The 10,935-nt window shown below is 46.9% G+C and overlaps 1 long non-coding RNA gene across 1 annotated transcript; it reads left to right on the top strand.

The window, feature by feature from the left end:
- The first annotated feature begins 961 nt into the window (after positions 1–961).
- LOC311607962 lies at positions 962–8,705 on the top strand. Its single transcript, XR_014782799.1, has 4 exons — positions 962–1,099; positions 1,653–1,955; positions 7,125–7,344; positions 8,418–8,705. It is a non-coding gene; the product is annotated as an uncharacterized lncRNA (long non-coding RNA).
- The last annotated feature ends 2,230 nt before the right edge of the window (positions 8,706–10,935 follow it).

The raw sequence follows: 10,935 nt of genomic DNA, 5'->3' as shown, positions 1-10,935 counted from the left end.
GCTTATAGGAGAAAGACTTTAATTGGGCTTACAGACCCAAAGGGCTGGAATCCATGCTGGCAGAGCAGAGGTGGGTGGCAGAGGAGCAGCACATCTCAAACCACACACAGGATCAGAGAGCCAGCTGGGGACTGTGGCCACCCGAAAGCCAACCAGCCTGATACGCTTCCGCCATCAAGGCCACACAGTCTCCGCCTCTCCAGAGAGCCACCAACTGGGGACCAAGTGCTCAGATGCTCAAGACTGTTAGGAGATGTCCCATTCAAACTATTGTATTCTTATTTGACCTCCAGAAGCGTTATTGGATGCACTGGGAAGAGCTACGTAGGCTCTCAATTTACATGTCAGAAAGTAAGTGAAAGTGTGAATGTGGGCAGATAAATTATTAGGGTAGGATTGCAGAATAAACCAAAATTTGGAAAGAGGTGAGAGACAGTGCAAATCTCACAACCAATACCCACCCCACCCTCCAATGTCTCAGCATTGTCAGTGAAAACCAGGACTGGCCATAAAGCTTGGTGCCCGTGCTCACGGTTCTAATCCCAGAACAAGGAAGATGAAAATCATGAGTTCAAGGCCAACCTGGGCTACCTAAGGAGACCTTTGTCATATAAATAAATACACAAATAAATGTATTGTATAAATTGTGCTACCTTTGAAAGTTTAGTAATTATATCTCATAGGTCACATAAAACAATAACTATAGTGTCCATTATTTAAAATATAAAGTTATAAACTCTGATAATATAATCAAGATCTCCTGGATTTTATTTTATTTTTTTAAGGAAAAAGGAAAGGCAGTCCTTGGGAAGACTAGCCCTGCCCTCTTCCCACAGGGGCCCCTGTGCCGCACAATAACATCACCCCACTCCCAGTGGGTTGAAAAGTTGCCACGCCCTCCAGTGGTGTTTCTGAGCCCATGGCTTTGGTTTCTAAAAGAACTGACACCTCCCTGGCCCTCCTGGCAACTCTGAAAGTGAGTTTGCAACCTTCCGGTTGCCTTTGGCCCGAGCCCAAGCCCGCTGGCAGATGTGCCTATGGAAAGCCACTGCGCTGGCAGGACGCTTGCGGTAACCGCCGTGTAGTTCTGCACCGTGAGGTGATACCAGCCTACCCTCCTAGGCGACAGGGAGACACCAGGGTTGGGGCTGGGAATTTTGTAGGCACCGGTTTGGGGACCACCTGTGAAGGAGCGGTTCTTATCTCCGAAGCACGTAATGCTCTGCTTCTGGCTTGCCAACCTCACTTTTCCAAGCGTCACTGAGGTCCCCTAAGACCCCCTAAGAGCCTGCAGTTACTCTGCTAGGATGGGCGCTTTCCCACGCCATTGCTCCCACCTTAAAGGGTGAAGCATGAACTCTTGGGGGGGCGGCGGGGGGCGGGAGGGGCGGGGAGGGCGGCATTTGCCTTTTTCACTCCTGGGTCTAAAAGAGTGTCGGGTTCTTATCAAGTGCCGCTGGGTATTCTGGGTATTCGTGAAATGAAAGAGTCTTAGATGGCTTACCTGTGTATATTGGAACACCCTGTGCTTAGCGCCATCTCATAAAACTAGATCTTTTTGTTTCTTAGACCAAAAAAAAAAAAAAAAAAAAAAAAGGAGGGGCCTTACTCCTCAATCAGGGTCCTACGTCACTTTATTTATTCCGTTCTAGAGTTCTTACTTCATTTTACCCCATTATGAGGGCTCATGGCCACCGTCACCTACCAGAGTACAAGGTCTGCTCGCTCGCAAACAGAGCGACCAGTCACAGCCTGGGAACAGGCATTAGTGTCTGTGGACCTGGACCATCTAAAAGGAAAGATGCACTGAAGGCCAGTTACGGGTACAACGCTGTCCGCAGAAGCTGGAGGGGACGCTCCTGAGTGGGAAGAAGCTTCCAGGCTTGAAGGAAGACGTGAAGAAAACCCAGACAACACATGTCACGGATTGCCATGGACCAAATCTACTCTCACAAGTGAGTAGTGATGTGACTGCTGGCTTTTCTCCATACCAAGCCCCACCCCATGTTTATTAGCACAAAGCCCCTTATCCAGTGGGTGTTCGACGGATGACTTTTTGATAGAGCTTACGGGCATCTATCTCATCTCACAGAATAGCAATACTGCAGCCAATTAGCTGTGACTCAAAGAAAATGGACCAAGTTCTAGAGCCAAGTAAATAGCCTTGCGGTTCACCGCAAAAGCTATGCACGGATTGGCGGCACACACCTGTACCTCCAGCACTGGAGAGGCTAGGAGAGGTTATGAGTTTTGGGATAGCCTTAGCTACATATGGAGGGGCTGCACCAAAACTAAAGAAAGAAACAGGTTGAAATAACAAGCTGTGGAATCTTTATTAGTTCTTGTTTGTTTGTTTGTTTGTTTGTCGAGACAAGGTTTCTCCCTGTCCCTGGCCATCTTGAACTCGCTTTGTAGACCAGGCTGGCCTCGAACTTGCAGAGATCAACCTGCCTCTGCCTCCCAGAGTGCTGGGGTTACAGGCGTGTGCCACCATGCCTGGTTAGTTCTAATTCAACGGTATACTAAGTTTGCAAGTCTGTACACGGGGGTTAGAGTTTCCTTCATTGTCATTGGTAAGATAAGGTGGTCAAGTCTTATGACCAGGCTGTGCCTCCCTCGGCTAATTACTCCAAGGTTTCTGTTTTTGTTTTCTGCCAGTGCCTTGCCGTAGGAGACTTTTATGAGCATATATTTACTCCATTTTTTAAAGAGAATGACTGTAGTACCTGGGTGGACCCACAAAATACATCAGCAGGCACCACCTTGGTCGAGATTGGTAACTGTCTTATTTGTAGAGGTAGAAAGAGAGCCACTTTGTGAATTTGTCAAGGTGAATTGAGACTCTGGGCGCACATAGCTGTGTTAAAATCGTATAGGGTAACCAGGCCCCAAAATTTATCAGATACAGCAGACCAGGGAAAGGGTGTAAATCCCTTGCTTGGACCCATAAAATGATGGACACAAAACATTGTGATGACAAGGACCACATCAAGCTATCATCTGATACTTAGTGTATATATCAAAAGCAGACAAACAGAAGACTCCCTGACAGTCCCTGGGCCTTCAACTCAGCTTGGACCCCACTGTTGACGCCGCCTGCTCCAGCACCCACCTACCTCTCACATGCCTGGACTTGGACCTGAGCCCAGTGTTTCCTGCCCTTGGGCCCCAGCTCAGCCTGTCACCTCACAGTGGGACCCTAACTGGGACGGCACCTCACAGGGGGACCCTGACAGGGATGTCACCTCACAGGGGGACCCTGACAGGGATGTCTCCATCAGCAGCTCTCTCCCAGCATTGGCCGGCTTCCTTGCTTTATCAACACAGAATCTCATGACCAACCAATTTTTTTAAAGTTTATTTTCCTTTTTCTTTATGTGTCTATATGAATGATGCCATAAGTGTTCTGATGACTAGACAGAAGAAAAAAACATTGCATCTTCAGGATCCGGGGTTAGAGGCCAGATTACAAAGGTGAGCGGGACTGCCTGGCAAACTGCTGTCTGTCACTGAACCACTGACATTGTGGGAAGACACAGATACGTCTGTGTTTCTGGGATATCACACTCATGGTACCAAGAGAGACTAGTTTCTTGTGAAGATGAGTTGAGACTTTAGACATAAAAAATTCCTCTCATACCTGCTTGACTTTCTACAGAATCTGCAGAAGATCAAAAATGGTTCTAATATTGCATCTGTATTGAGTTCCTACAGAGTTTTCCATCCTTACTACCTGAATAGGGCACTATAACAGCTATTTATGGAGATATTATATTGTATCATACTATATTATATATGATAAATGGTCTAGAAATGAGCTGATGTATATAGAGAAATATGTATATTTTATATGAAAATACATTTTACATAAAGGACTTGTATGCCACAGATTTCCATATCTGAGAGCATCCTAAAAGCAATCCCTCGCAGACATGGGGAGCTAATTTCACCACGTGGTCTGTAAGGGTCAAACAGCATTCCTAAATCTCAGCATATAGGAGCTGAAAAGTAGCTACTCCACTCTGGGGCCAAGTTACATCACACACAGCCCCAGCAGACACAGGGGCTTCTAGGGTCTGGTAGGAGGCAAAGATACATTACAGAGACTGTTGACATGAACCTCCAGATCAGGGACAGTGGGGAATAAAAGTTTAAGACGGATGATTTCAGAAAAAAGAAGGTGGAAATTCTATATTCAAACTGCATACATCCAACTCCGTTTTTGTTTAAAATGGGCTACTAGCATATGTTTGTCATGGAGCTTTCTTATTTTCATTGTGGCAAATAAAAATATTGGAAATATAAATGGGGAGATAAAGAATATATATATGGACATATCAGTAATCCCTACCAAAATGTGACTCCCAGTCCTATAAATTGGATTTGTGGTGAAACACATCCAGTGACCATCAGGATCTGAGAACAGGGTCTGGACCCTGAGTCACGGATCATGGAATCTCAGCTCAGAGCAATGCACGTCGTAGATGAGAAACTAGTTTGAGTTTTGGGGGGGGGTTGTTGTTGTTTGTTTTTTGTTTTTCGAGACAAGGTTTCTCTGTGTAGCCTTGGTTGTCCTGGACTCACTTTGTAGACCAGGCTGGCCTTGAACTCACAGAGATCCACCTGCCTCTGCCTCCCGAGTGCTGGGATTAAAGGCATGTGCCACCACACCCGACCACTAGTTTGAGTTTTATTTTATGTTTTCCTTTCTAGATCGCTTTTCTTGTGAAATCATGCTTAACTATATATTCATTTCTGATGTCTTTATTAGAAGAACTCCCTCCTGTGAAAAGGCATTAGTCTTTAAAAATCATGTTATCACTAAGGGTTTAGACTTGTCTCTCTCTCCTCTGCATAGTGTCCCCCAAATGCTTTTTCAGCAGTGCAGCCCTGAGCCATGACGCTCCTGATCTGAAAGCAGGCCTCTTACTTTATCTATAGTCTCTGTGTGGCTGGGAGCCCTGTCTGGCCTTCTTGTTCAGCTGCCCGGGGTTCAGAGCTACAGCTGCCAAGAGCGCCTCCTGATCCACCAGGAGAAATTCCTGCTATAGCCAAGACATTCTCTGGACCCAGAAGCTCCTGTTCAGCCCCTTTCCCTGGGATAGGCCACTCTCCCCAATAACCAAGGGCCGGCACGGGCTCCCGTGCTCCCGTGCTCCCATGCTCCCGTGCTCCCGTGCTCCCGTGCTCCCGTGCTCTCGTGCTCCCGTGGGGTTGACAGCACTGCGTCCTCACTTGCATGAGATGCGGAGGGCGGGCGGAGGATTCCTCCTCGAGGGACTTGTTCAGCTGACAGCCGGTCTGGTTAGACATTATCTTTGGCACAGAAACAAAAGCAGCAGGTAATCCGGTGAATGCTGGACGATTAAGCAGGTCGACTTGCAGGAAGGCTTGAAGCCGCAGCTAGCCTGGCATACTTTCTTCGGGGGCCGATTATCGGATAAAAGCAATTATCTGCCTGCCGGGGCACACATACTGCACTGGAATAAGTATTTTCCCTGCATCCCAGCTCCGCCACTTCTCAGATAAGCAGTCCTGAGCCAGGCATGTCTGCTCTTCGGCTCAAATTTCCTATGTGTAGAAAAGGACTCATAAAACCAGACTTACTAGGTTTGAGGGGGCAATTAAACGAGATCAAATATGGAACAGGGTCTGAAAATTGCTAGGCACCAGAGCAGGTCCTCGTTAGTACCAGCTAATTAACGTAGTCCCTCGTTGGTGTGTTTCTCTTTCCCAGTGTCTCTTAAGAAAGCGTGCAGAATGCAAAATAAAGGGCACCACAGAAAAGCAGTGATTGACACGGTGGGGGAGGGGGGGAGGGGGAGAGGGGGAGGGGAGAGCACAATGCCGGAAGTCTGGGAGGGAGCACTGGAGACATTCAGAAGCCAGAACAAGGGTGGTATTTTCTGTTCTTACAGGTTTCGACTCAATGTCTTTCACCTTGAATTCATTTTCTGTCGCTTTATAGCAAGTCACTCTAGGACACAGTGATTTCAAGCGATGGCCATCTACTTTCTGTTTTATGGGTCAGGAATTTGGGTGACACTTAGGCGAGTCATCCATCCCGAGGTCCCAGCTGCCCGTCATGTCAGGATGGCCTTCAAGTCCCAAGTTCCCCCCAGGCGGTCCAGAGGATGCTGCAAGAACTCGCTCCTTTGTGAGAAGCTGGGTTGAGGGTCTCGGTTACTTGCTGACTAACGTCGGAAGGCCCAGTCTCTTGGCAGGTGGGCTTTGCTGTTGGCTTTTCATTCCTGGCTTACAACATGGGGATTGGCTTCTTCAGTATGATCTAGATGAAGGTGGAGTAGCGAGGAACATCACCAATTTTCAAAATTTTTCTCAAAGTGGTACATCGTCATGTTTCCTTTATCCTACTCACTAGAAGAGAGACAGATTCAGCGCATGCTCAAAATATCACATGAAGAGCAGGGTACCGGGAGGAGCCGGTCACTGAGGCCAGCCTTAGAGGGCTGTCTACCCTACTGCCCTTCTCTCTGGTGAATGCAGTGTTCTTTCCCACATAAAGGGGCACGTGACTCTGGTGGGACTGCCCTCCCTAATGCCTGCCACCCACCCCATCCCTAGCCTGGGATGGTGTGAGATCCAGAGCACCCCAGCATCGCACATCCTCTGGGCACCATAATTGTGACCTACGTGTCCCCAAGCTTCACCATTCGGAGCCTCTCTATGGGGTTTACAGAAGTAGAAATAAGGAGAGACAGGTTCGCTCTTTAATCTGAAATCACTAACATGGGATAATTATAAGCCTGTGGTTTCCCGTGGCTGTATCTTCTTCCAGCCATATAAATGAATTCCAACTACAACAGGAGCCATTCAGGCCATTGTGTTCTCTGGCAGAGGCAGATTTAAGATAAAAGAGGGAACACAAACAGCAACTGACAGTAGGGTTTTTTTTTTCCTTCCTAATCCTGAAGGTTGGTTGTACTCCTAAAACCTAATATATCTCCCTTCTCATCTGAGATAGTTTAAAATGGGTCTTATGGCTTGTGACAGGAAAAAAAATGTTTTTTTTTTTAAATTAACCTAGCCATAGTTTTTTGCATCTATTAAAAAAAAATCAAAGAGCTAAACTAATTGTTCTTTGTGGTTGTTTTTCTTGCCAGGTTTCCAGTTCTAAGATTTCGATTTAAAATGCCTGGTTCTTACTAAGAAATCGAAGGTCCCCAAAGTGAGGGAGGAGCAGGGGGGATCGTCTGAAGGACGGAGACTGCAGGTGTGAACAGGGATGCAGCCTCCTGTGCACCCAACAGCATCTCAGGACTCTGATCCGAGAGATGCGACTTAACCTCGTGTGCCTTGGCTTCATCACGTCCACAATAAAAGGTAACTATAGCCCCCCTCCCTTTGTGGGACTGTTATAAAGACTGGGAGAGTTGGAGCAGCTAAAGCACCGAGCCTAGCACCTGATGCCCACTGCTCTTTAAATGTCTCTCCCCCCCCCCCCCCGCCTTTTATATCCAGCTCAAATATCAACTATTCTAAAACCTTCCCCAAATGTCCTTCATGTCTTCTGTACCCTACAGCTCTTTGTTCTTGTTCCTAGTTTTCTGGCCCAGTGTCTCCCATATTCAGTGTTCTTGGCTCACCATACTTTATCTTTGGGTTTCTGGGGCCTAACACAATGTCAAATAAGCTAAAGAACAGACACGCATCAGGACACGCCACGCCTCTCAGTTTCACCACCTCATTGAGCAGCAGGGATTTTTGTCAGTCGAAACTCTGATGTACATCGGTGATGCTGCCTCTCAAAAGAAACCACCAGTTGCTCAAGCTAAAACTAACAAGTCCATGTAACTGGAAGGGCAAGCCGTCAGCAAGCAAGCAGGGAGCCTGTGTTAACGGGTGCGGTGCGGCTGTTTTGGAAGCTGACCAGAGACAGTAAACATGACGGTTGCCTGGGTGCATAAACATAAGCTCAGAGCCTCCCCGCCTGATCCTAAGACACTACAGTCATAGCATCAGGGACACAAGTGACTACTTGTCAAATACAGTGGTGGGGCCCTACCAACCTTCAGACACAGATATTAGAGACAAAAATCACAAGAATTAAAATGCTGGAAGGAAGCTTAGCAGGAGATGGAAGGCGTAGCTTACCAGCAGAGTGCTTTCCTGCCATGCATGAGAACCTCCACGCACACAGCCAAACACACACTGCATGCATCCAGAAAAGATACCTAAGTTGAGTATAAGCAAGGGTCCGTGTTAAAAGAGGGAACATTTTAACCACTTCTGAGACCATACTCTCTTCACTAGCTGAAAAGATCTAGGGAAAATGCTCACTCAGCTGACACCAGAGATGACATCGGGATAACATTCTGCTAAGCAATATGCTGCTGGCTGACCATGTGACCTCTCACTTCTTTCTTTCTTTTTTATTTATGTTTAACATATATGAGGATTTGCCAGCATGTATGTCTGTGCACCACGTACATGCAGTGTCCACTGAGATCAGAAGAGGGTGTTAGACCCCCCTGGGAGTTACAGGCGGTTGTGAGCTGCTATGTGAGCACTGGGAATTGGACCTGTGTCCTCCGGAAGAGCAGACAGTGTGCTTACCCACCGAGCCATCTCTCCAGCCCCTGGCACCTCGTTTCTTAATAGTACAGATATTACTCAGGAAGCAGTGTAAGGAGAATAAAGGAAACAGATGCATAGCCAGCTGAGGCGGTATGAACTTTTCAAAGTAAATAATAATAAAGGTTTTAAATGCAATTTTTATCACCTTGTGTTGTTTATAATTCAGCTCTACAGAGTGGTAGGACTTAGGATTCCAATGAACAGTCTCCCAAATGACTAGAATTTAAAAGCAAAATGTTCCACCTCTAATCCCTCTTCCCTGGGCACCTCTTCTTCTTCTTCTTCTTCTTCTTCTTCTTCTCCTCCTCCTCCTCCTCCTCCTCCTCCTCCTCCTCCTCCTCGTCCTCCTTCTTCTCCTCTTCCTCCTCCTCTCTTCTTATTCTCCCTTTCCTGTGTGTGTGTGTGTGTGTGTGTGTGTGTGTGTGTGTGTTGCTTAGGTTATCCTGGAATTCCCTATATAGGGTGGTCTTGAACTTGAGGTTTTCCTGATCCAGCTTTTCAAGTATTGGGATTGTAGGCTTGAACCGCCAGGTGTGGTGTTGGTGACTTTTAAGCAGGAGAGTTCCATGGTAAGGAGCGACCTTTAGATCCCGTAGAACCGATGCTGAGGGTAGCAGTAGAGAAGACGAAGGGTACTGGTCGGTTAGAAAATAACTGCAAAGTGTCATACTCCGATGACTGTGGCTAATGGTGACACTACTAAAGCAGACCAGTTCTATGGGGAGGGCAGCTTGGGAGAAGTGTGATGAGGAGCACGAGGAAGAACAGTGTGAGTGATGCTCAGATTCCAAGCACTTGTCCAGTGGTCAGGAGATGTGAGGCCGGTGAGGGTCAGTTATTGCTCCCGTGGTCCATTTCAGGTTATTCTTTAGGTGTGTCGTGTAAAGTTGTCTTACATCCTGGCTGTGCCCCATGGTCACCTCAGGAATTTTGAGAGAACGTGGAAATGAGGCAATACCAGCCCAGAGCCACTTTGGAAACGCAGCAGGAAGTGAGAGACTGAGTCAGTGTCTCCCATTGAGAATGGGGCCTGCTAGGGTGTGGTGGCGCATGCCTGTAATCCCAGCACTCAAGGAGGCAGAGGCAGGGGGGATCGCTGTGAGTTCGAGGCCAGCCTGGTCTACAAGCAAGTCCAGGAAAGCCAAGGCTACCCAGAGAAACCCTGTCTCGGTAAAAAAGAAAAGAAAACAAAACAAACAAAAGACCACAGGGCTTTTGTAACACTGTTACATCTTCTAATTATTTATAGAATGAAATCAAATCTGCCAGTAGCAGTAAAGATAGATGTAACTATATGAGTATGTATGTATGTATGTATGTATGTAAGTAGTATGAAATAATTATATAAGTAAGTATGTAAGATTAGATGACCTGGGCATGGTGACACACGCCTTTAATCACAGCACTCGGGAGGCAGAGGCAAGTAGATTGCTGTGAGTTCGAAGCCAGCCTGGTCTACTAAGTGAGTATAGGACAACCAAGGCTACACAGAGACACCCTGTCTCAAAACAAACAAACAAACAAACAAAAAGGATTAGATGATCTACTGTAAGGACTGTGGCTTAAAGGACAGAGCAGGGGAAAGGGTCCTGTTTTAAATCAGTCTGATTTTGGTTTCTTCCCCTACAAAAACGCCTTCAGTCTCCCTCAGAGCTTCCTTGAATGTGTGCCTCTTCCACACGAGGCAAGTCTCCTAGCATGGAAGCTTGCAGAACTGAGGGGCTGTCACCTGCTGGAGCCATGTACCAGGCACTGGAGGATCTGACTGCTCCACAGACCAGAGGCTTTGGCTCGCCTTCAGAAAATTTTCCTGTTTTGTTTATTTGTTTGGGGGGGGGGAGGGTGTTTGGTTTTTGAGACAGAGTCTTGCTATGTAGCCCCTGTTAGCCTGGTACTCACTGTGTAGACCAGCCTAGCCTTGAATTTAACCATGATGCATCCACCTCTGCCTCCGGAGTGCTATAATTGCAAATATGAATGCCAGGGTCAGCTTAACTTGGGAATTTTCGTGTGTATTGTTTATTTATTCATATGTTTCTTTGGAAAAGTTTGCAGTATCTTGTAGTATAAAAAACAATGTTTTGAGACCTCAGGTCACCAGCTTAGAGCAGAATTGCAGACACAGGGCTGCAAACAGCCGGAGAGAGCATCCAAAATCTCGGATGAAGACTGCACTCCTTCCTTCTCAGAGGGACCGTCGGCAGATAGCTGGCCTGCTCCCGATGGTCTCTTACGAGCGAACGGGCTGATGAAAACTGAAGCTGACTTGGTAGAAAGGCTAATATTCACAACACAACACTGATTTTTTTTTTTCTTAAATAATAAGAGACGAGTTGG

Source organism: Acomys minous (assembly GCF_964271855.1).
Source record: "Acomys minous genome assembly, chromosome: 10".
Classification (NCBI taxonomy): Eukaryota; Metazoa; Chordata; class Mammalia; order Rodentia; family Muridae; genus Acomys; species Acomys minous.
The sequence above is the reverse complement of the archived record's forward strand: the minus strand, read 5'-3'. Positions and strand labels throughout refer to the sequence as shown.